The sequence below is a fragment of the Pecten maximus genome, chromosome 2 (genome assembly GCF_902652985.1).
Source record: "Pecten maximus chromosome 2, xPecMax1.1, whole genome shotgun sequence".
Classification (NCBI taxonomy): domain Eukaryota; kingdom Metazoa; phylum Mollusca; class Bivalvia; order Pectinida; family Pectinidae; genus Pecten; species Pecten maximus.
The window spans coordinates 16575456-16601871 of NC_047016.1; the positions used below are offsets into that span (position 1 = coordinate 16575456).

The 26416-nt window shown below is 38.5% G+C and overlaps 1 protein-coding gene across 1 annotated transcript in view; it reads right to left on the reverse strand.

Annotated features, from left to right (window-relative positions):
* Positions 1-26416, reverse strand: part of LOC117319734 (discoidin domain-containing receptor 2-like) — a 178359-nt gene that overhangs the window by 56336 nt on the left and 95607 nt on the right.

Consider the following 26416-nt stretch of genomic DNA (forward strand, 5'->3'; position numbering starts at 1 on the left):
TGATTTCTGTATACCACCCAGACAGGTACCATTGTATATAATGATTTCTGTATACCACCCAGACAGGTACCACTGTATATAATGATTTCTGTATGCCTTCCACATTTCTATTCCAGTATTAACAGACCCCTTTATCACTTTACCTATTCTTTTAGCCTTTTGAAAATATCAAATCTTTGGAGTTGTAATAATATTTTCATCATTAACATTCTTGCTACACGTTTTCATTCTTCATCTGATGAAGATCGGTATAATCAAAAGTGCTAGATAAAAAGTATTGGATAGAAGTATTGGATGGAAGAAAACGAGATGGAGGAGAAAAAAGAATGAGGCTTTGACAAGAACTTTCATGTATATACAGATAAACATGGACATTTACACCTAACACTTGGCCATGTCTGCTAACCATCTCCCAGATCCAGTGAAACAAACCAGCTGTCGTGTTATGCCATATTACGATGACAACTTGTATCTAACAACAAACCTTGTTACGATTACGTGTCTAGATAGAGATTGTGGACCTCTCTATCTTCCTGAAACTGTAAATTTTAAAAAGCTACTTCAGAATTCCTTTTGGCTAAATAATCTGCTAGCTGGTAGATAAAATACGTGTAGAAATCTGCTATTATCTAAGTCTGGTACAGTAACAAATTTGTCTGGTTAACATCAGACCAGCATAAGTTGAATTTTCTGTTTCTGCTTTTCTATTTCTCCTTGTTCATACCAGTACAGGGCAAGCGAATCTATATTAAAGTGGCAAAGAGATCCTTGAAACAGGAATGGATAGGAAATTTCACTTCAAACCTGTTCTAGCTTTTCTTGCATAATATTCTTTCTTCTGCATACAATTCCGGTCAGTCAGCTTTATTGTAACTTAGAAATGTCACTAAACCAATATTTGTAATTAATATTTAAAGTAAACTTCATTGAATTTACAGAAGAAAACCTCAACATTTTGAACTATTATTTTACTTGCTATTAACTGTTCATAAAACAGTACCCATCTTGGCCTGAATAACCGCAATAGAGTTGACCAGTCTATTACGCCACACTGAGGGATGTAAACCAAGCCCCGGTGTGTACAGCAGCTGTTCGTTTGGTGGAGAATATTCTCAATATTTGGTAGATAGTACTGGTGATGTAAGCTTGTCTTTAGGTATTACAGATAATATCACAGAACACATAATATGTTATGTATCTCGGACATTCTTCAAGCTTCATCAGCACTTGATGGGATGGAATCACCATCTGAAATACTCAAATCAAGTACCTACAGAAGTTCTTCTCCCCAATTCTCAACAGGAAGTATATCTTTGAAATTAATTCCCACAATATCTGTGTTTATCATAAGCCTCCAGCGCAGCCTAGTTTGTGATGAAGCGTGGATACCTGGAGAAAATCTAACAGGTTTGGAGTTTTACTTAAATCTGTATAACGCATCATTAACTATATGGAAATAGCAACCATCATACTGCTTAAATTATTAATCTTCAAATCCTCCAGTACGTTATACCTGGTGTGAGGAGTGAAACATCATTAACTATAGTACATCAGTGGCCCCCAAAATGATTACAAACACAACACTTCCATGACACCATGGACCTACTTTACAGGATGTGACACCACGACAGTCACCACATGTGGTTCAGGTAATACATCCCCACCTGAAGCACCTGGACCGATCTGTCTAGGTTTTAGATGATTTATAGCAGCAGGATGAAGTTTTGTTTAGGATCTCTTCAGTGGCCATTGTTGTATTTTTTCCCAAATAAATTGTCATGATTTGTATCAGAGTTACCTCCCCTAAATCACTTAAAATTATTTAGATTTTATTGAATGACATTGATGCATGTATTCTGTGTGAACTGTTCAAATGCATCATTGCTCAGTTATGTCATAATTCAAGGAAGTTATTTCTTTTTATTCCCAAAAATCTTTGGAAATTATCTAAAGATCACAAGTAAGGCATATATCCTTAACTATGTTTTGTAAAGAGAATGACCAGAGAAAACCTAACAGGATAGACTAACCACGACGGTTGTTTATAAGTTATTATTGCTTGCCTTTGGTTCAGTACCTCAAATAAACTGTGATTAAGAACAGATGGAATGACGGTTTGGCCATTTTTTCCCTCTGCAATCATAAAAATAATGATTTCCTCTTGTGTTTCCATCCTGAGCTGTTACAGCTAAAATAACCAGAATTGGCCAGAGATCAATATTACCAAAATTGTCATTGCTGAGTATCATTTCTTTCATACATTTTCAGATCTGTTATTAGCTGCTAAAATGGCTGTATTGTGTAGAAAGTCTGCACACAACAATTATTCGATCACAGAGAACATTATTTTATCATTGGTCACTAATTCAAGTTTTTGTGTTTAAGATGACTGCTGTACTTGGATGTTAATTGCCATGAATTACAACTATTTAGCAAGACAAACATTTCCTGTCATTGGGACTCTCTATAATCAAATCTAAGAAACATCATCACTGGCTCATTTTAACAAACACAGGGACCTGTAGTCTACAGTAAATCACCAAACATAGGGGTCTGTAGTCTAAACCAAACACAGGGGTCTGTAGTCTACAGTAAATCACCAAACACAGGGACCTGTAGTCTACAGTAAATCACTAAATACAGGGACCTGTAGTCTACAGTAAATCATCAAAAATAAAGGGGTCTGTAGTCTACAGTTAATCACCAAACACAGGGGTCTGTAGTCTACAGTTAATCACCAAACACAGGGGTCTGTAGTCTAAAACACAGGGATCTGTAGTCTTACAGTAAATCACCAAACACATGGGTCTGTAGTCTAAACCAAACACAGGGATCTGTAGTCTACAGTAAATCACCAAACACAGGGATCTGTAGTCCACAGTAAATCACCAAACACAGGGATCTGTAGTCTACACCAAACACAGGGATCTGTAGTCTACACCAAGCACAGGGATATGTAGTCTACAGTAAATCACCAAACACAGGGACCTGTAGTCTAAACCAAACACAGGGATCTGTAGTCTACAGTAAATCACCAAACACAGGGATCTGTAGTCTTACAGTAAATTACCAAACATAGGGATCTGTAGCCTACAGTAACTCACAAAACACAGTAGTCTACAGGATATGTGATGCAGTTCCATCAATTTCCACATAAAAAACTACTTTATATTACAAAACCTCTGTACATGAAATATATATTTACGTTTTTAGTAGAATAACTTTGGAGCAAACCAAAAGTAAAATTTTCTTTATATTAACAATTAGAAAAAAAAAAAAAAAAAACCAAATATAAAAGGGACCTAACCTAGTTATACTGGAATATTGAGTAGTAACAGGGAGGGATACATTATCATTGTTATTCTGTGATATTCAGTATTCCAGCTGTTTACATTTCTCATTTCAATTACAGATTACACCAAAGACACCACGACAAATGAGGGAGACAATTAGGGAGACAATTAGGGAGACAATGAGGGAGACAGCGAGGGAGACAACGAGGGAGACAGCGAGGGAGACAATGAGGGAGACAATGAGGGAGACAACGAGGGAGACAATGAGGGAGACAACGAGGGAGACAATTAGGGAGACAACGAGGAAGACAATTAGGGAGACAACGAGGGAGACAGCGAGGGAGACAATGAGGGAGACAACGTTGGAGACAACGAGGGAGACAATTAGGGAGACAGTGAGGGATGTACCTTATCTGTTAATGATAACAGAAATACTGTAGTAATACAGAAATACTGTAGTAATACAGAAATACTGTAATAATACAGAAATACAGTAATAATACAGAAATACAGTAATAATACAGAAATAGTAATACAGAAATACTGTAGTAATACAGAAATAGTAATACAGAAATACTGTAATAATACAGATATACTGTAATAAATACTGTAATAATACAGAAATACTGTAATAATACAAAAATACTGTAATAATACAGAAATACTGTAATAATACAAAAATACTGTATAATACAGAAATACTGTAATAATACAAACCATTAGGTGCCATCGGAGCTATAACCTAAAGTACACTTTAAAACGGTACAATTTTATGATTTATATCCCTCCAGAAAATAAGGAACATGAAACATTAATTGACAGTCTTGTCACTTAAAATCATCCTGGGAAAGTCTTGACCACTTATAACAATGACTGCCAATTAAGGTACTGATATTTCCAGTAAGATTTTGTCAAAATTATCACTTGATTTTTATTGGGCACTAAAATTCCATGTATTGTGATGAGTAGTAAACTAGTAATTTATGGAGAACTAAGTGGTTAAAAGCCTCATAGGACACGATGGAGAACTTCCGAAAAATAAGTGTTGGGTTATACGACACCAAATGAACGGAAATTGTCATAAATTTTCATTTCTTTTATGGACCATAAACAGGAACATGTTGTATAGGAGACAGAAAAAAACACATTTATCATGAATGGCGTGTGGCAGCCATCTTGGATTTTTGTACATGATTTGGCCCTTTCATATAGACACCAAGGATCATTAACCATGTAAGGTAACACACTGCTACCCCATAATCTCCAGAAAATTGAAATCGCTCATTTGATAAAAATCTACATGCAATTTTACGATTTATCACCACTCTATCCATCATCCCCAGGTGTTACTCAACAGGATGGTTTCACAAACTTAAAATTCACCTTAAATTGTACAATTTTATGAGCTCAACATGACTTTATTTGAGGATAAGTGTGTTTGCCGACCTTTGAATTTTAACACCTATTGAAACAAGATTTTATACACTTCCTGTAAACAGTAAAATCATTACAGTTTTTAACAGGAACGGTTAGTCAAACTGTTGACAGCCTTCACCTCGACTTCAGGCATTTACTGTTGGGGCATGCAATAAAAACCGCAAATCAAACAACCACGACCAATTCACAGGTGATCAGAATTCATCAACAACCAAGACCAATTCACAGGTGATCAGAATTCATCAACATTTTTATGTCCGTAGTGTTAGTCAACTAATCAACTAATTCATTTTACATCATATTCATATCGTGGCCAAAAAATAGGTTTTACATTTTTTAATCTTTTGTTTTCTTATTGTGAATGATATTTGACAAACGTTTTACAGAACAATACTCTCAGTTCAGTGTTTTACTATAGCATTGTTTCCAATGTGTAGTACACTTTAATCTTCATATAAACTGAGGGCTATACATGTTTGTTAATATATAACATTACTACACAATTGTATCTAAATTACAAGAGAAAATGATACTGATATTTGAATTTTGATGGTGGATGTTAAATCAAACATCTGTTATTTATAATTCCGTATCTTATTGCCGTCTTATCTGTGGAATCAGCACAGATGGCTGTGGGTCTAAAACAAAATTTTAAAATATCTAAAAGAAAATTGAGATTTTTAAACTCTGAATGAGAACAAATCAGATAACTAAATGTCATAACAAAATACCATAACTGTTACATCAAAAGTTGGCAGCAATTTGGAATTATGAAACAATGAGTTATCCGGTTTTTCAATCAACTTCCTTTGTTTAAACATATTTCAGTAACATACTGATGAAGACAGATAAAAGGCTCGACAAAATCTGGGTGTAATTTTAATGTCAAATGGTGTAAAATTGAGCACTGATGCTATAGGATTGACCAGATAATGGTGAGGACACCTGGGGGAATATCAGCTGTCCTACTTGAGGACATCTGACCAGTAGTCAGATAGAATCGGATACTGATAATCGTTCAGATCACTTCATCCTTTTGTAGTTGTTTAGCCACTCCCACAGTGGTCAGGTAAGACCCTCTTTCCTTTGTTGTCCATTGTTTGACCACTTGTGTTGGATGGGTATTAGTGACAGTCCATTTGTCTGTAATACATTGCTGATGTCCAGTCTGATGTCCAGTCCCTCTAGCCACATATCTCTAATTCTAGAGATTTATGGAGTTTTGGGTTCTGGTCAAGCCTGGATGGCTGTGGTCACTCCAGGTCAAGCTTCTGAAGAGTTTGTAGGAGTAATGGCCGACATCCTTAGTGAAGGACTGAAAAGACCTGGTGTACTTTATTCAAAATTCTAATAAAGTATGTTTGAAACCAACACCAACCCCTTCCCCCAATCTAATTTTTCTATCATGGACATTCAGCATTTGCCATGCTCACAATGATCAAAATTATCTCTAAGGATTGGACATTTGATCATCTCAAATGGATATTCATCGCTCAAAAGCAGGATGGTTGAGGTATATGCTGATTGTGTGTCCAATGGTAATTGAGACATGCTCCACTGAGATTAATATGATAATGAGTATTTGTTCATTAAAATATCTTTTTGGCTGACCACATGGTATTGGTGAGAGCAATAAAGGATATCTGGCTGTTACACCCTCCCATTGTAGGATGGCTGTTACACCCTCCCATTGTAGGATGGCTACAGAATTAGGACACAAAGACCGTGTCAAGTAACAAAGCCCAAACAAAATCATCTTATTTCTATCAGCATCTAAAAGTCAGACTTCCTGAGAACAAAGACTGGCAATAAAGTGTCCATAAAATATTCCATGTCAGATTAAACTCAACATTGGTGGAGGTCATAACTAAACACTTAATCTCAGTGACTGTAATCTCGACCCATTCTTTTAATTTATACTTGGTTTCAGCATCAAGAAATCTAACATAGTTGAATCATCAGTTTAGACAACACAAGTCTAAATCAGCTTAAACCAGCAGTTCAGAAAGTTAAATTCAAATCAACACACCTTAAACCATCAGTTCAGAATGTGGAACTGAAATCAACTAATCTTGAACCAGCAGTTTAGAGAAGAAACCCAAATCAGCTAACCTTGAACCAGCAGTTTAGAGAAGAACCCCGAATCAGCTAACCATGAACCAGCAGTTCAGAAACTCAACTGTAACTCACTCAAGTTCTATTCAGCTTCAACAAGCAGTTCATAAAACTATGGTGAAATTTGTGTTTCTAAACTCCTGGCCTTTGATGACTTTAGCTGACATTAAGATGAGTAAAATTTGATATGCAACTATTTCTTGAATCTCTTTGTCAATCTAATCAAGTAAAGGGCACTTTAATCTCTCTAAGTAATCATTTCTATTGTTTGGCCATCTCTGGAGTTTCTTTTGAAATAGAATAGTGCTCAAAAGCCATCAATGTAAATCTACATGTCTGTTGTGTGGTGGCTGGGATATTGTCCTGAGACACCCATCACTGATCACATCATTGTCCTTCTCAACACACTCCCTATTATTGATCTAATATCACAAAAAAAAGAACAAATTTGTGACAAAACTGCAGTAGTGAAAAATTGACCAACGACCCACAATTCCTTTGTGTGAATTTAAACGCAATTTAACAATGGTCGCTTGTCAGGCATGGAGCCGACACAATTAACCAAAAGACAACCAATCAGGATGGTATGTGTAGAGGTCACGACCTTCTCTGTCAGCACGGTCACACTTTTGTCTGAAGATTTTTTCTTGACTTCAAACGATATTAATTATTCAAGGTTTTTTTCCTTCTCCTGCAGATATAATTATATAGAGCCTCAATAACTGGACAGAATGCGAGCCCCATTCACACTTAACCAAGTGGTTGAGAGCTTAGAGGTTAAGCCATGACGTGTAGAATTAAGCATTATTAAGACTGTTTAATTGTTAATTTTCATTTAGGAAAATTGATATGCTTGTAGTTTTACAATGCAATATCACGCTTATTTACCCAAACAAATAGAGCATGGTTTCATATGGGTTTAGAACTGACAGGATACGAGGATCACACATGGACGGACTTAGCGAACAATGTACAGATTTTGCCTCAGGGTCTCCCCTTTTCCTATCCAATCTGCTCAGTTAACATCAAGTTGATTCATCAAATGTTGGAAAAAGCGTTAAATACTTTTTCTCACATTCCATTTTTTTCCAGATGTTAAAGCTCTTTAAAAATTTAATCAAATTAGAAAAATAATTAGATGTATTAAAGGCTCAGTTCTCCTGAAACAGAAATTTAACCTAAAACAAAATCAGATAGTATTTAGTTTTAAAGATACAAGTTCATGAAGAAAAGAATTTTTGGTTGGTAAAACAAGTTAGGAATATAAGTATCTTTTATTCTGATCTAATAATTAGATAAAAAGCCGCTATCAGTTCTTTTCTGTCCCTTCACTTACATTAGGTGGTTCACTAGGCAAATATTGGACATTTAATTCCTTTCAATTTTGACAATTGTAAAATGATTTCACAATTCGACCAGAGGGCAGAATACATTATCTAGACCTAGCAAAATGTAAAATCTAACATTTAAAATGCTCCTCGAAACTATGGAGAATATCGTGATAATAGATAGTTGTGTTGCTGATTATATCAGCCTCACTCTGGTATCCCTATGTAAATTTTTAGATAATGGATACATGTTTATTCATTTCCTGTTGTTCTATCAGAGAATCGCCAGTTTTATCCTGGTGAAAAATCAGAGTTCCTACTGCAAGTTATGCACGAACCATCTGTACCCATGGCACAGTGATGAACGACAGCCATGTTTGTTCTAACGGGACCAATACCTTGTGACTGTAAACCAACAATGCATAAATAGAAGGCTCTTCTAACTTCGAAACTTATTGGCAATAAAAACCATTCAATTTATCATTATATCAAAAAAATTCTTGAAATAAAATTTTGAAAAAAGATAGACAAAGTGAAACGTCTATGTGCCTGTCAATCTTTAAATTGTATTATTTTTCTATATTTTTGGTTAAAAAGCCATAAAATTCACAACTATTTGGTACAAAATTACAAAAATTACAGCATGCACTATCATTTATTTCATTATTGTGTTATCATATCACCAGATTCAGCCTAACACAAATAAATTTTTTCCTCAGTGAGGAACAGAGAGGGAAAATTTGGATCGCAAAACACTTTGCCAAATCATCAAAATCCACTTGATGGCCAAAGCTCTCTGGCGATAACAGTATAATTGCCGAAACGTTGAGGAGCCGATAACAATGGCCGATGTCGGGAACCGTGGAGCCATCATCACAAAAAGTATCACCACCATCTTGGAAATTAATCACGAACTTCAGCGAGAGAATTGTACGGCTCATTTAGAAGAGTGGAGATTTCACATCATACAACACTCCTTGTAGCAGTGTGTAGATTCCGTAGATAGTCCGGAGCAGATTTATTTCTTGTGGCTTGAAGGATAAAAAAATATTTTTACAATTTAGATATCCATCAAGTATCCTCTACCACGTTCTGTTAAGATATTGTGGGTGCTTTGCAGATAAATTCATTATAGAACTCATCCAATGGACAGTTTTTCTCTCACTCTTGTCGTCTTTTCGTTATCAAATGTTATCTATTAAATGCTTTAACTTTATTTACATGTTGTGGAAGTCGTATTAAAATGTTGTTCTATTAAAAATAAACTGGAATAAATTTTTTATACAAAATTGGATACGATACAAGTCTATACTGCTCAGGGAGACAATACCTACCACTAGAATCATACAGACTACACAGGGAACCTTGAGAGATTATTTTTTATTTTAAATATTTCTTTTGCTTTTCAGGCCGTTGGCAGAAATATAGATGAGAAACCTGAGTTTTGTGACTGCGGCTTCTGTCATACATTATCTATCAGTGTTTGTACAATAATTTTCATCATTTACAGTTAACACATCGCATAATGGGATTTCACAGGTATACTCTAACAGTAATCAAATTTATCATATTTTAAACGGCAAAATGATAAAAAAAATCTGAAGAGGCGAGATAAATGATAGCAGTGTCATTAGGGTTTATGGGAGTCTAAAACAGTTTGTTATATCGTATAGGCATCGCTCGGCTGGAATCACATTAAATTTCCGCTGAGCTATGCTTTGCAATGGTGGAATAGTTAGAGCTGCGATTTTTCAAAAATAAGAAGAGGGAATTGAATTTTAAAGATAAAATATAGTTTTTATAGCATTCCGCCCCAAAATTGTGGTAAGATAATTTTGGTGATAAGAACAAAAGCAAAGAATCCATCATACTTCTACCAGGGAGGGAACTGTGAGCATATCATTAAAAATACTAAATAAACAGCCAGTAATAATTGTGGACTAAGATGAAAAACAGAACCCTCCCTAATTATGTATGAATGTGTCAAGTGGTCAGTACTACAGAAAACTGAGGATGAAGGAGTGAACACTCCAGAAATCCAACCTATTTTGGTGGAAAATCCACCAATCATGCCATAAAACATTTTCATTACCCAGATTCAGCAGCAGAGACCTCCTGCTTATTCCCCAGGAGAAATCGGCAGAACCTTCTCAGAATCCTTGATAATCAAATTTAAATTCTACCAAGAACACCTTTATTAACACATTCATGTGTCTTTTGACAGGACAAGAATGGTTGCCTGACGCTCCACTCTCAATAGATGCAAAGGAAATGATGCTGAATGCATAGCATAATCAATAGATATAACCATGACTTTTTTTTTTTGAATTTGACAGTGAAATTCTATCAAAGATTTTTCTCAAGATTTGTTTCTTTCCAAGTGCTTTTCATTCTAGGAAGTCCTGAACTACAGATTTCAGTACCTGCTTTTTAAGTCTTTTTATCTGCTATTTCTAGACCAACAAAGAGTGCACTGGCTCACATGGAATCCAGAATTTTAAAGTGCCTTTTAGCATTAAAGACTGATTTTATATTCAGAGACATTTTTAAAGTATTACTGAAACATACATATTTATTTGGAAACCAGGCATTGAAAACAAAAATTAAAAAAATTGAATTTTGATAGATTATTTAGAAATGTATACATATATATATTTGTTTGAAGGATACTTCCGTTCTCAATTTTTTAGCCATTCCTGTGATTTATGGCCTTTATCAAACATGTGATAATTTGTCAGCCAATCAGAAACTAGAGATGTGATCACACATGAGGGCCGAACCTTTTTCAAACAAACATTTTTTTACTGATGGACAGCGCAGCTTGATACAGTGCTGTTGCAAGCGTTGTACAGACATCCCGCAGTGAAATGAACTGTTGATATAGAGGAAAGTTCCCTATTTATACTGATACCATACAAAACTTAAACGTCTAGTCAGCTTAAATTACACCCCCTCAGATATCAACGCCTTCAGATTTCCCGAGTTTCTGACAAATATCTGAAGCCACAAGAAGATGATTGTTTAAAACTCAACAGAATAAGAGTTTTTGTTTACTGTTAGATATTATTTTGTATATTTTAAACATATGATTTAATATTCTTTCAGAGATTTTCACAAAGAACAGTTCGATTCTGTACATGTTCTAGAATTCCCAATATGCCTTTCAGGGAAAAGATTTTGGAAATAATCTGTTGATACTGACTTGAGTATAGAATATCAAGTCTACATGGAGCTGATCCAGTCCTCCTGTTTTGCCCGCAGATCACTGACAGCAGTCATACCAGGAGTATCGAAGAACTCATTATTACTAAAACAGAAGGTCCTAATGATGCTATGGGTGTGTGATCCCTCAACCAATGAAAGCTAATTCATACAATGTTTTCTACTAATCAATGATCACCAATGCAACAAATTACTTTTCCAATTTTCCACACAAAAAACTAACCCTCATGAGTAATTGGAAAATGAGTAAATAAAGAATTTTTACATCATTATACTTTTCAGATTCAAATCTGGCAGAAAGTTGTCTTATCTGAAGCATGTTGGTTACCCCTGCTGTTACTATAACAGTATAGATAAGGTATGTATTAATGTAGTAGATCATAAGAAACCCTTCCAAGAGGATCTGTATCTTCTTACAGGTCCCAAGGGATCTAACAGACATACCTATATCTTAGTAGGAAATACTCCTCAAATCTGACTTCACTCAGTCAGGGCCCAGATAATCAGTGTGAATTCCAGCCCAAATTTTATAGGAATCAGAAGGTTAGGAAATGTCCAATTCATTATACAGTTATCCTCTTTATCATACAGCTTACAAGCAGCCCTCTTTTATCAGCCCCATGGGATCTATCAGGTACAGTGTCTTTACTCTTCATTTGTTAAGTGTAATAGTATATTAATCTGGTGCAACTCCTCCTCAGTTCCCCCACCCAGAGTCCTTCCCTTCATTGAGGGTCATACAGGACTACACAGACCTTCCCTCCATTGAGGGTCATACAGGACTACACAGACCTTCCCTCCATTGAGGGTTATACAGAACTACACAGTCCTTCCCTCCATTGAGGGTCATACAGGACTACACAGACCTTCCCTCCATTGAGGGTCATACAGGACTACACAGACCTTCCCTCCATTGAGGGTCATACAGGACTACACAGACCTTCCCTCCATTGAGGGTCATACAGGACTACACAGACCTTCCCTCCATTGAGGGTCATACAGGACTACACAGACCTTCCCTCCATTGAGGGTCATACAGGACTACACAGACCTTCCCTCCATTGAGGGTCATACAGAACTACACAGACCGAGTCCTTCCCTCCATTGAGGGTCGTACAGGACTATACAGACCTTCCCTCCATTGAGGGTCATACAGGACTACACAGACCTTCCCTCCATTGAGGGTCATACAGGACTACACAGTCCTTCCCTCCATTGAGGGTTATACAGAACTACACAGACCTTCCCTCCATTGAGGGTCATACAGGACTACACAGACCTTCCCTCCATTGAGGGTCATACAGAACTACACAGACCTTCCCTCCATTGAGGGTCATACAGGACTATACAGACCTTCCCTCCATTGAGGGTCATACAGGACTACACAGACCTTCCCTCCATTGAGGGTCATACAGGACTACACAGACCTTCCCTCCATTGAGGGTCATACAGGACTACACAGACCTTCCCTCCATTGAGGGTCATACAGGACTACACAGACCTTCCCTCCATTGAGGGTCATACAGGACTACACAGACCTTCCCTCCATTGAGGGTCATACAGGACTACACAGTCCTTCCCTCCATTGAGGGTTATACAGAACTACACAGACCTTCCCTCCATTGAGGGTCATACAGGACTACACAGACCTTCCCTCCATTGAGGGTCATACAGAACTACACAGACCTTCCCTCCATTGAGGTTCATACAGGACTACACAGACTGTTTGTATAACTTCAGTACATTATAACATAAAGAAACACATGTACCCAAGGAATTGTGCCATAACACTTGGTTCAAGATTTATGTTCCAACTGTGATGGGGGAGTTATACCTAAACTTTAACCCTCCCTTCTGGAAGGTAAGCATTTATACTATTTACTGTGAAAGTGTCACAAAAAATAGGAATTCATTTCAGTAATAAGAGAAAACATCATTCTGGCCATTTGTGTGTGGATCTGGTTTAGATATTTAGATGGTGTGATTTACACATAAGGACACAATCTATTCTGTTTGAATGTGACATGTGGGAGGTTTTACCTCACATTTAAATTGTTATCCCTGCTGAAAACCCACATCTTTACCACCTTGTACACCAACAAAGATTTTTTATATCACATTTGCCCCTCCCCTGGGGAGCACTTACTCAATAGGATGCTGTCAAATTACAGCTTCCAATCAACCTTCCCCTACCCACAAGTTTATTACATCCATACTTCTCCCCATGGAGGAAGAACTACAGCTGAAGATGGTATTGCGTTCTTCAACTCTTTTACATCTTTTTCCACCTCCTATAATACCAGTACATACATACTGGTGTATCCCTCCCCTATACAAGGGTGTCCGTAGAATGACTCTTTCTCCACCCCCTATTACACCTCCTACTTCAGAGCCATTTCATCCTACATATTCTATATGTCATTTGCCTCGTTGGGACACCCTTTTTTGAAATGGGTTTGTCAAATTAGTTTTGTAAGAGAAAAATGCCTTTTTAAATTATAAGGAAGGAATCATTTCTGAAGCCATTATTTTTGCTGAGACTCTTGTCGGACAAATCAGAAATAGCTAGGGGCTAAGGAGCAGATCAGGGAGGGAGTGTGTGATATGACAAATCCAGAAATTGAAGGGGAGGATAGGGGAGGGAGGAGGAGACCCCTGGGGTGTTGGTGACCTCATTAGAACTACAAGGGTGCACTCACTCTTATTCTGATAGCATAAGATCATCAGGATATGACACTTCCTACCAAAACTTCACCCCGGGCATTCACTGGAGGTGTGGTATGCCCTCAGCCTACTCATTCCCCATAGAAAATCAGTACAGAAAAACATGCTGTCGGCTGCCTCTTGGGCACATGTAGCGCTGGATTGTAAGACAGCCGTGTCATTTCCCTCACCCCATTCAAATGAGCATGTAACAGAGTGTTGTCTCCAGCTAGAAAGTGCATTGAGATGATTATCTGACTTATCTCCCCTGAGTTTCAGTCTAGGTCAGCACAGCACTGATGAGTCGTGATCAACAAAGATAGACCATGAATGACAGGAATGGCAAAATGTTAACGCTGAGGATTTCGCTGAGGATTTCGGGGTTGTCATATCTCTGTGTCACAAAGCCTCACTCTGGTCATGTCCAATCGTGATCCAGAATGTAAGTGACATTTTTTGTGCATGTGCCGCCATGTCAGATAGGAGTGTGCATGCCAGATGTGATAGAGACTGTAACATTACATATGTAAACATGGCGTACATCTGTTACGGAGTACTCAGAAGACACTCTAACACAAGCCCTCGAGTACAAACGGATTACAACCCTCGCATCCTACAAATATCATGAATGACAAAATAGAAGACTTGAGCATTCATTCCTTTCCATTGTGTGAGAAGAAAGACTAGATGATCAATTCACCCTAATGAGATTACTTACTCCGGAGAATGAACTCACTACTCTCTTACCAATAACAAACTTAATGAGCTGAAAAGATCTATAGAATATTTTTAGTTCTTCACAAAATGTAATCTTACAGAAATTCAATTAAGGGTTATCAACATAAAAATCTTGTTGAGTAATCAATTTCAACATCATTTTACCGAGGTCTGTTCCCAAGGTGACTGACAGACCTGAACATGCTGCATTACTGCTATTGTATATGGAAACAGGGATTACCACTAACAGTTTACAGACTCTATTTTCTAATTTATTTTCAATTATTTCTTGATTTGATATTTTATCCTATCTTCCTGACTATTGCACCCTGTCTAATCCTATACCAGTTCAGAACAAGCTGGGCTGTGACATCTGGAAAAGACACCACATCTACAAATACTTCACTAAGTCCTTTTTAATTTGTTTATGGTTGAATGAATCGTAAATATATTCTTCAATCAAAGCTTTGCTCCTCAGATTTAACCTTAGTGACCTTTCTCATTTGAATTCAGCTTTATTGAAACTGTAATAAAGTAAGTTATGTTAATTTGCTACATATCAGCTGGGGGTAGCTAATCTCTACGCGAGTCGTCACAGATTGAGGGAAGAATGAAAAAAAACCTTTTAACCGACATTGCCACCTCAATCATTGCGGGACTTCTCTCATAAAAAGGTGACCCGAGATGAGACATTTGGCCGCAGGAAATTAGTACATGCACATAATCTCCAGAACTCCCGCGACCAAGATCATCTTTTTAGAACATTTAAATCGCATAAAACTAATGCAGTGCCCCTGGTGTCAATCTGGAGCCCTAGTATCTTTAGTAGCCATAATTCTTTCTGATCATGGAAAAACTTGAATGAGTTTGTAGATTTAAATTTCCAGGTATTTTTTGCACCCTCATGACTACCTCGTAAATCACAGCTGTCAGAGAATCAACCTTACAACTCTCAACATGACTGATGATCTGCAATCCAACACCAAATACAACAAACGGATTACATTCTTTACAGTGTAAAATCAACATTGTCAATAAAGATTTTGTAGAACAATTCACAAAATCACCTTTTCTTCAGTTGAATGAAAGGCTAAAAATATTCAAGTTGTAAGCTGTCCATCATAAATCGTTCATACATTTCCATCTTAAACATCTATAAACAAAACATGTATTAGAGCAATTATCTTGTTATAAATCATTCATAAATTATTCCAAAGGATTTAAAAAGACATTTAAACAAACATTTGAATTCTGTAACAAACATTAATTGGTTAAGATGAAAATTTCATTCATCTCATTTGAATTTAACCATAAATTCAATTATCTTCTAACACTGACTTTAAAAGGTGAAGTTAGAATGAATGTGACAGGTTCATTGCTGTGTGTAAATTAATTCTGACGCCTTGTTTATCGTCCCTCATCCATATAAGCTTCAAACAAGTGATGAAACGTGATGAAAGGGCTAAAATTCTCAACAAAACTGGTAATAAAACTTATAGCATTGCTACAACCTGAATAGGTCAATTAATTAGGTCACTGCTTGCTAGTTGGACAAATAATTACCAGTAGGTCACTACTTGTTCATATGACAATTAGGACACTGCATGTTAATAGGACAATTAATTAAGTCACTGCTTATTCATAGGACAATTAATTAGGTCACTGCTTGTTAATAGGACAATTAATTAGGTCACTGCTTGTTAATAGGACAATTAATTAGGTCACTGCTTGTTAATAGGACAATTAATTAGGTCACTTCTTGTTAATAGGACAATTAATTAGGTCTCTTCTTGTTAAAAGGACAATTAATTAGGTCACTTCTTGTTAAAAGGACAATTAATTAGGTCACTGCTTGTTAATAGGACAATTAATTAAGTCACTGCTTATTTATAGGACAATTAATTAGGTCACTGCTTGTTAATAGGACAATTAATTAGGTCACTTCTTGTTAATATGACAATTAATTAGGTCACTTCTTGTTAATAGGACAATTAATTAGGTCACTTCTTGTTAAAAGGACAATTAATTAGGTCACTTCTTGTTAAAAGGACAATTAATTAGGTCACTTCTTGTTAAAAGGACAATTAATTAGGTGAAACTCTTAAAACCAGGAGTGATGGTAATTTCAGAATTATTCAATTAAATGTTCATTCAACTTACCATGATAAATAACCACCATCAGGATTTAATATACAGATTTGTTACATCAAAATTTTTACAAAAAATAAATAGATTTTTCTTCATTTTCCTTTTTTAAAATATTGCTTTATTTGCATTGCCATCATAAATAGTTTTCCTCGGCTGTCAATATAGAAGTATGATAGAGGAGTAAGGTCCCTGTAGCATTAATATACCGAGCCACAAATTGTTGCTATCAGTAGGGTTCATCAGAGACTTATCCCAGACATAAGACTATAATCTCTACACCAGAGGACATATATAAAAGCACTTTGTTGTTTATTAAGTCACTGCACAATGATCACAAGATAGAGTGGAACAAATACACCATACGCAACAGACAATTGATGGAAACAATGAATTCCAAAGACATCGCTTTCTTTCTGCCCAGAAATTAAATTTATTGTATCTGTATAATGTCCGTGTGCCACCAAACTTTATCGTGCTATCCAGATGGTTGGATGATTTTTATCGCCTCCAAAAAATTCCTAACGCTATAAAATGCCAGCAACAATCAGTCGACCAATAGCGAAAATGTTTGCAACTGGAGGAGCAGAAGATGTAAAGAATTCTTGGACATAAAAAACATGGGACTAATTTGACCAATAAACGATACAAAGGCATTGAGATTCTGTCATAATATGATCACTAGTAATGGGTCATTACAAACTGGGACGAAATTGACGCCAAACTTGTCTCAGAATTTGTCCCCTAGATGCGCTTTATATTTCAAATATAATTTGGTGGCCATTGATTCATCAAGGCCTGCTTACCCTAATTTTTTTAGCTTGACACTACCTTCCTTTGATATTGGTTGGTCCATTTCACTTTTTAGGGGGAAACAATGATGATTCAGAGACCATAAAATAAGGTCGCCCCTATCAACCAGTTCACATTAGTAACTTGAGAAAGGAAGCAGGTTCTAAGAAAAGGACCTGATTTGAGTTATTTCTTCATCAATCAGCTTCTGTTGAAACTGAAGTGAATATCTTTTTGCGAAAATGAAATACGGTAGATATAAAAACCTGATTGATTGTTACATTGCATTTTTTTATCACTACAATATTATACAGAATGATATAGACTATTTTAAAAGCCTTTTTAAGCTGTGCCTCTTGTCCGCTCACTGGAAAACCCTGAATAAAATACACATTACTATTATCTGTAATTTGACGGAAATAAATAATGATTCTGAAAATTTGACAGGAATAATCTACAAATTTTATGAAGGCATTTTTGATAAAAATTGTGGCACTAATATGATTTTACTGAATTCCTTTTCAAAATTCCCATGTGAAATTGCTGATAAAGAATTTGAAGGCTGACAAGTGAAAATGAGATTTCTAAACAAGCAAATGAGGATATACTTTTTGATCACTATTTACATGGGAATACCTTTATTAGGTACTCTGCATTTTGGAATATTTACAGAACTTTTCTGTGATACCAACTTGTAGATCCTCTGTCCAACATCCTCCTATGTGATAAGCTGAATATCTACCCCAGAATTCCAGAGTCATGTTTCATCATCAGTAATGGCTATTTCGGGATTGACTGACTCTAGGATTTGTGCAAAATTAATGACCAAGGAATCGTGATGGTGAGCCAGATCTCTACCCTTCATCCAACATGGACACTGACAGGGGCGTCAGAATTCTTGTTCCACTAGCTAATTAACTTTATCAGTTTCAAGCAAGAGCTTGACCATGATCATGAATATATACAATTAATTTTGGGTTATCAGTGAGGAATTTGAACCACTTTGCAGTGTAAGAGGTAACAGCCAAATATTTATGTTATATGACACTACAGTATATTGTGTCAGTCCCCACCCTAAACCCCTTCCCCTCCTCTATATATCATCCCCTTCCCCCTACAATACATAGATATTGTGTCAGTCCCCACCCTAAACCCCTTCCCCTCCTCTATATCTCATCCCCTTCCCCCTACAATACATAGATATCTCAGTCCCCACCCTAAACCCCTTCCCCTCCTCTATATCTCATCCCCTTCCCCCTACAATATATAGATATCTCAGTCCCCACCCTAAACCCCTTCCCCTCCTCTATATCTCATCCCCTTCCCCCTACAATATATAGATATCTGTCAGTCCCCACCCTAAACCCCTTCCCCTCCTCTATATCTCATCCCCTTCCCCCTACAATACATAGATATCTCAGTCCCCACCCTAAACCCCTTCCCCTCCTCTATATCTCATCCCCTTCCCCCTACAATACATAGATATCTCAGTCCCCACCCTAAACCCCTTCCCCTCCTCTATATCTCATCCCCTTCCCCCTACAATACATAGATATCTGTCAGTCCCCACCCTAAACCCCTTCCCCTCCTCTATATCTCATCCCCTTCCCCCTACAATACATAGATATCTCAGTCCCCACCCTAAACCCCTTCCCCTCCTCTATATCTCATCCCCTTCCCCCTACAATATATAGATATTGTGTCAGTCCCCACCCTAAACCCCTTCCCCTCCTCTATATCTCATCCCCTTCCCCCTACAATACATAGATATCTCAGTCCCCACCCTAAACCCCTTCCCCTCCTCTATATCTCATCCCCTTCCCCCTACAATATATAGATATTGTGTCAGTCCCCACCCTAAACCCCTTCCCCTCCTCTATATCTCATCCCCTTCCCCCTACAATACATAGATATCTCAGTCCCCACCCTAAACCCCTTCCCCTCCTCTATATCTCATCCCCTTCCCCCTACAATACATAGATATCTCAGTCCCCACCCTAAACCCCTTCCCCTCCTCTATATCTCATCCCCTTCCCCCTACAATACATAGATATCTCAGTCCCCACCCTAAACCCCTTCCCCTCCTCTATATCTCATCCCCTTCCCCCTACAATATATAGATATTGTGTCAGTCCCCACCCTAAACCCCTTCCCCTCCTCTATATCTCATCCCCTTCCCCCTACAATATATAGATATTGTGTCAGTCCCCACCATAAACCCCTTCCCCTCCTCTATATCTCATCCCCTTCCCCCTACAATATATAGATATCTCAGTCCCCACCCTAAACCCCTTCCCCTCCTCTATATCTCATCCCCTTCCCCCTACAATACATAGATATCTCAGTCCCCACCCTAAACCCCTTCCCCTCCTCTATATCTCATCCCCTTCCCCCTACAATACATAGATATCTCAGTCCCCACCCTAAACCCCTTCCCCTCCTCTATACCTCATCCCCTTCCCCCTACAATATATATATATCGTGTCAGTCCCCACCCTAAACCCCTTCCCCTCCTCTATACCCCATCCCCTTCCCCCTACAATATACAGATATCTCAGTCCCCACCCTAAACCCCTTCCCCTCCTCTATATCTCATCCCCTTCCCCCCTACAATACATAGATATCTCAGTCCCCACCCTAAACCCCTTCCCCTCCTCTATATCTCATCCCCTTCCCCCTACAATATATAGATATCTGTCAGTCCCCACCCTAAACCCCTTCCCCTCCTCTATATCTCATCCCCTTCCCCCTACAATATACAGATATCTCAGTCCCCACCCTAAACCCCTTCCCCTCCTCTATATCTCATCCCCTTCCCCCTACAATATATAGATATCTCAGTCCCCACCATAAACCCCTTCCCCTCCTCTATATCTCATCCCCTTCCCCCTACAATATATAGATATTGTGTCAGTCCCCACCCTAAACCCCTTCCCCTCCTCTATATCTCATCCCCTTCCCCCCTACAATATATAGATATCTCAGTCCCCACCCTAAACCCCTTCCCCTCCTCTATATCTCATCCCCTTCCCCCCTACAATACATAGATATCTCAGTCCCCACCCTAAACCCCTTCCCCTCCTCTATATCTCATCCCCTTCCCCCCTACAATATACAGATATCTCAGTCCCCACCCTAAACCCCTTCCCCTCCTCTATATCTCATCCCCTTCCCCCTACAATATATAGATATCTCAGTCCCCACCCTAAACCCCTTCCCCTCCTCTATATCTCATCCCCTTCCCCCTACAATATATAGATATTGTGTCAGTCCCCACCCTAAACCCCTTCCCCTCCTCTATATCTCATCCCCTTCCCCCTACAATACATAGATATCTCAGTCCCCACCCTAAACCCCTTCCCCTCCTCTATATCTCATCCCCTTCCCCCTACAATATATAGATATTGTGTCAGTCCCCACCCTAAACCCCTTCCCCTCCTCTATACCCCATCCCCTTCCCCCCTACAATATATAGATATCTCAGTCCCCACCCTAAACCCCTTCCCCTCCTCTATATCTCATCCCCTTCCCCCTACAATACATAGATATCTCAGTCCCCACCCTAAACCCCTTCCCCTCCTCTATATCTCATCCCCTTCCCCCTACAATACATAGATATCTCAGTCCCCACCCTAAACCCCTTCCCCTCCTCTATATCTCATCCCCTTCCCCCTACAATACATAGATATCTCAGTCCCCACCCTAAACCCCTTCCCCTCCTCTATATCTCATCCCCTTCCCCCCTACAATATATAGATATCTCAGTCCCCACCCTAAACCCCTTCCCCTCCTCTATATCTCATCCCCTTCCCCCTACAATATATAGATATCTCAGTCCCCACCCTAAACCCCTTCCCCTCCTCTATACCTCATCCCCTTCCCCCTACAATATATAGATATCTCAGTCCCCACCCTAAACCCCTTCCCCTCCTCTATATCTCATCCCCTTCCCCCCTACAATATATAGATATCTCAGTCCCCACCCTAAACCCCTTCCCCTCCTCTATATCTCATCCCCTTCCCCCTACAATACATAGATATCTCAGTCCCCACCCTAAACCCCTTCCCCTCCTCTATATCTCATCCCCTTCCCCCTACAATACATAGATATCTCAGTCCCCACCCTAAACCCCTTCCCCTCCTCTATATCTCATCCCCTTCCCCCTACAATACATAGATATCTCAGTCCCCACCCTAAACCCCTTCCCCTCCTCTATATCTCATCCCCTTCCCCCTACAATACATAGATATCTCAGTCCCCACCATAAACCCCTTCCCCTCCTCTATATCTCATCCCCTTCCCCCTACAATATATAGATATCTGTCAGTCCCCACCCTAAACCCCTTCCCCTCCTCTATATCTCATCCCCTTCCCCCTACAATATATAGATATCTGTCAGTCCCCACCCTAAACCCCTTCCCCTCCTCTATATCTCATCCCCTTCCCCCTACAATATATAGATATCTCAGTCCCCACCCTAAACCCCTTCCCCTCCTCTATATCTCATCCCCTTCCCCCTACAATATATAGATAAATATGATGAAGGAAGGATTGAATATATTCATTGATGAATGAACACTAGTATCATACAGCATATATAAATACATTTTAAAATCATGATACTGTAGATCTCCCAGTATTGTAAGGGGTCAGTCCCTCACTAATCAACTCTACTTCCTACAAGCACTTCCATGACCAGGACCAAGCCTTAACAATCAATTTTCACTTATCAGAGAGGAATTTTCCTACACATTACAAACTGCCAGGCTCCATGATAAACAGATAAATGGTCCCCTCTGTTATCCTGTAGGGGGAGGGGGAGTGAGAGTGAGAAGGGAGTATGATCACGGTCCCCTCTGTTATCCTGTAGGGGGAGGGGGAGTGAGAGTGAGAAGGGAGTATGATCACGGTCCCCTCTGTTATCCTGTAGGGGGAGGGGGAGTGAGAGTGAGAAGGGAGTATGATCACGGTCCCCTCTGTTATCCTGTAGGGGGAGGGGGAGGGGAGAGTGAGAAGGGAGTATGATCACGGTCCCCTCTGTTATCCTGTAGGGGGAGGGGGAGTGAGAGTGAGAAGGGAGTATGATCACGGTCCCCTCTGTTATCCTGTAGGGGGAGGGGGAGTGAGAAGGGAGTATGATCACGGTCCCCTCTGTTATCCTGTAGGGGGAGGGGGAGTGAGAGTGAGAAGGGAGTATGATCACGGTCCCCTCTGTTATCCTGTAGGGGGAGGGGGAGGGGAGAGTGAGAAGGGAGTATGATCACGGTCCCCTCTGTTATCCTGTAGGGGGAGGGGGGAGGGGGGAGTGAGAAAGGAGTATGATCACGGTCCCCTCTGTTATCCTGTAGGGGGAGTGAGAGTGAGAGTGGGAAGGGAGTATGATCACGGTCCCCTCTGTTATCCTGTAGGGGGAGTGAGAGTGAGAATGAGAAGGGAGTATGATCACGGTCCCCTCTGTTATCCTGTAGGGGGAGGGGGGAGTGAGAAGGGAGTATGATCACGATCCCCTCTGTTATCCTGTAGGGGGAGTGAGAGTGAGAGTGGGAAGGGAGTATGATCACGGTCCCCTCTGTTATCCTGTAGGGGGAGTGAGAGTGAGAATGAGAAGGGAGTATGATCACGGTCCCCTCTGTTATCATGTAGGGGGAGTGAGAGTGAGAAGGGTGTATGATCATGGTCCCCTCTGTTATCATGTAGGGGGAGTGAGAGTGAGAATGAGAAGGGAGTATGATCACGGTCCCCTCTGTTATCCTGTAGGGGGAGGGGGAGTGAGAGTGAGAAGGGAGTATGATCACGGTCCCCTCTGTTATCCTGTAGGGGGAGGGGGAGTGAGAGTGGGAAGGGAGTATGATCACGGTCCCCTCTGTTATCCTGTAGGGGGAGGGGGAGTGAGAGTGAGAAGGGAGTATGATCACGGTCCCCTCTGTTATCCTGTAGGGGGGAGGGGGAGGGGGGAGTGGGAAGGCAGTATAGGGGTCTGAAGTGATGACGGGAGGAACAATGGCCATGAGGACATGTTTGTGGGGACGGTGGTATGCTCAGAATAACTTAATCCATCACAAATTTATGCATGGTCACTTCTCTTGACCACTTGACAGGAAACCGTAACAGCAGGCACTTGTAGGAATAAATCTTTTATATTTCATATATAAAGCAGCCATATTCTGATTTACTCTATTACTGTTTTTTATTATCTAGAAAAATTTACAATATCTTTACATCCAAACATATACTGCTATCATCTATAATCTTACATTTAATCTAAATGAAGTTTTCCTTTATCTGGAAATCTGGGTTGTCCATATATCAAACATATGTATATCCTTTAGAAACAATACAGAATATCTATAGTGTTTATTCTGAAATAAGGGTTGTCTATATATCATCAAACATATATTATACAAATGTCCTATTAGAGCCACCACAGACTATTTAGTGTTTATCCTATTATAAGTGGGAGGTGCATCACAGAACTACACTGTAATAGACACTGTCCCATTGCTGGGTAAACATGGAATAACACACGACCATCCTTTAGAATATTCCTCTCATTTCAAGTTTCATTTCCAGAGATGTGAAATCTCATCATGTAATCCTCTAGTGTAACTAGAAAATAAACATTTAATATCTATAAAGTAATTTTTTATTAAATGCAAAACATCTTTCATGACTGATATAGCGATTTGTTATCACAAGTATCGGACAACTGTAATCTGTACTTTCTAGATTTGGATGTGAAGTAAGCATTACTTTGCTATTACTGATAGTGATACAGAATATACACCATTCGGTGATAAGAAGGAAAGTAATGACACAATTGGAAGGTGCGAAAAGTGCACTTGAACTGCGTAATGAAGATAAATATTGGTTTTATCAACACCACAGCTGTTAGAATGGTAAGTAAAATCTAGAAAACCCAACTCTTTATTACTGGGATAAAATCGGTACTTACAAACTCATTACGTCGCTATCCCTAATTTCATTTCCACCCACTAAACAATTCCCTAGTGTTACTCGAGTATAATGACCCTATCACACACATGTAAAGGGCTTCTATCATAAAAACATATTTTGTCAAATTTACTCTAAATTAATTACATCTACATAAAAGTTCTTAATCTGACTTTGTAACGTGGCACAGGAAACAACTCGACACTGTAATTGTATGACATAAATATGATTTGCTTGTTTTCCCATGAATAGTTGACTATATATAAATATTATTAACTTTTCCTTCCAATGAGGAGTCGACTATATGATATAAATATATTTTCATTTTCCTATGAAGAGCTGACTTTTTCATGATATTAATATTATTTACTTGTTTTCCATGAAGAGTTGATTATTTGATAATATAAGATATTGTTTACTTTGTTCTCACGAGGAGGGGACTATGTAACTGAAGCGCTAGCCGATTTACAGGATGTTTGCCAAAGATACCTCAAAGACTTATCAGGAAGATTGGACGTCATTTTTCCATTAACAAATTACCACATTTCCACTAAACTGAAGAAAATTGGTTTGTACAGAAGTGGGACTCTAATGTACATCACCCCATGAAATTGTTCATTCATTTCCAAGGCTGACATTTGACATTCATAGTTTTATAGTACAAGAGGTTGGATAGTATTTTGAGGTCAGCATCCTTCTAGAAACTGGGTCTGCCAAGTATTAGGCTGTACAGATACATCTCTAGAGGATACTAGGCATACATAATTTGTACAGTATGATATTTAATGACTTTAAACTTAAAAAACATATAGGTATATGGGCTATTGAATACCAATTATGTCACAGAGATTTGTAGAAAATGGACACTAATACATATAATATGATCATGCTGACAAAAACAGTATTAACTAAAAACAGTTTCAGACTATACCAGATTTTCTTCATATCCACATTGACCTTTTTGAACAAATAAATGACCTTGGCCATTTAATGGCAGCTTTCTTCATGAACCAATCAAATGCCTTCACATTTGACCCCTTGACCCCATCGACTGCATACTAATGAAGACCACTTACCTACAAAGACAGAATGAAAAACATGGTATAAGATAACAGAACAAACATATATGACAATGTTTTCTTTTAATCAATAACATAAACAAGTCTTAATTCTTCTTTGTCCATTTCTGAATTACATGTTTGTGGAAATGCCCATTTCTGAATTATGTGGGAATAGGGAGGGTGTAGGCTTTGTTTATCAGGAGAAATTATGGTTGACCATTGACATTCATCACTGAACAGTAAATTAAATTTGAAGTAACAGTAGACACATTGTCAGTAAGAAATTCTGAAGCTTCGAACTCACTGTAGATCAGGATACAGCTTCAGGCAAAAACGACCTGTATTACTTTTCACATGTAAAAAGTTTTTGTAGCATGGTTATTTTAGAATTCCCTCTGAGAATTTCTTATTGCAGTTGTTTATGTAAGCAGAAACTCAACACTAGTACTTTGAAATTTCATGCATGGATTTGAAAGACATAAAGATCCTGAAAATAATTGGTGTTTTTATGTTTTTCTCACAAATAGATATAAAAACAGGCTACATTGTTGTTTTTTCTCTAAAACTTAAATTTCAGGTGCAATCACTTTACACTTTCTTCCACATAAGAATCAAGTCACTTTGACAGTTATACAGGGAAGTAGCTTTAAG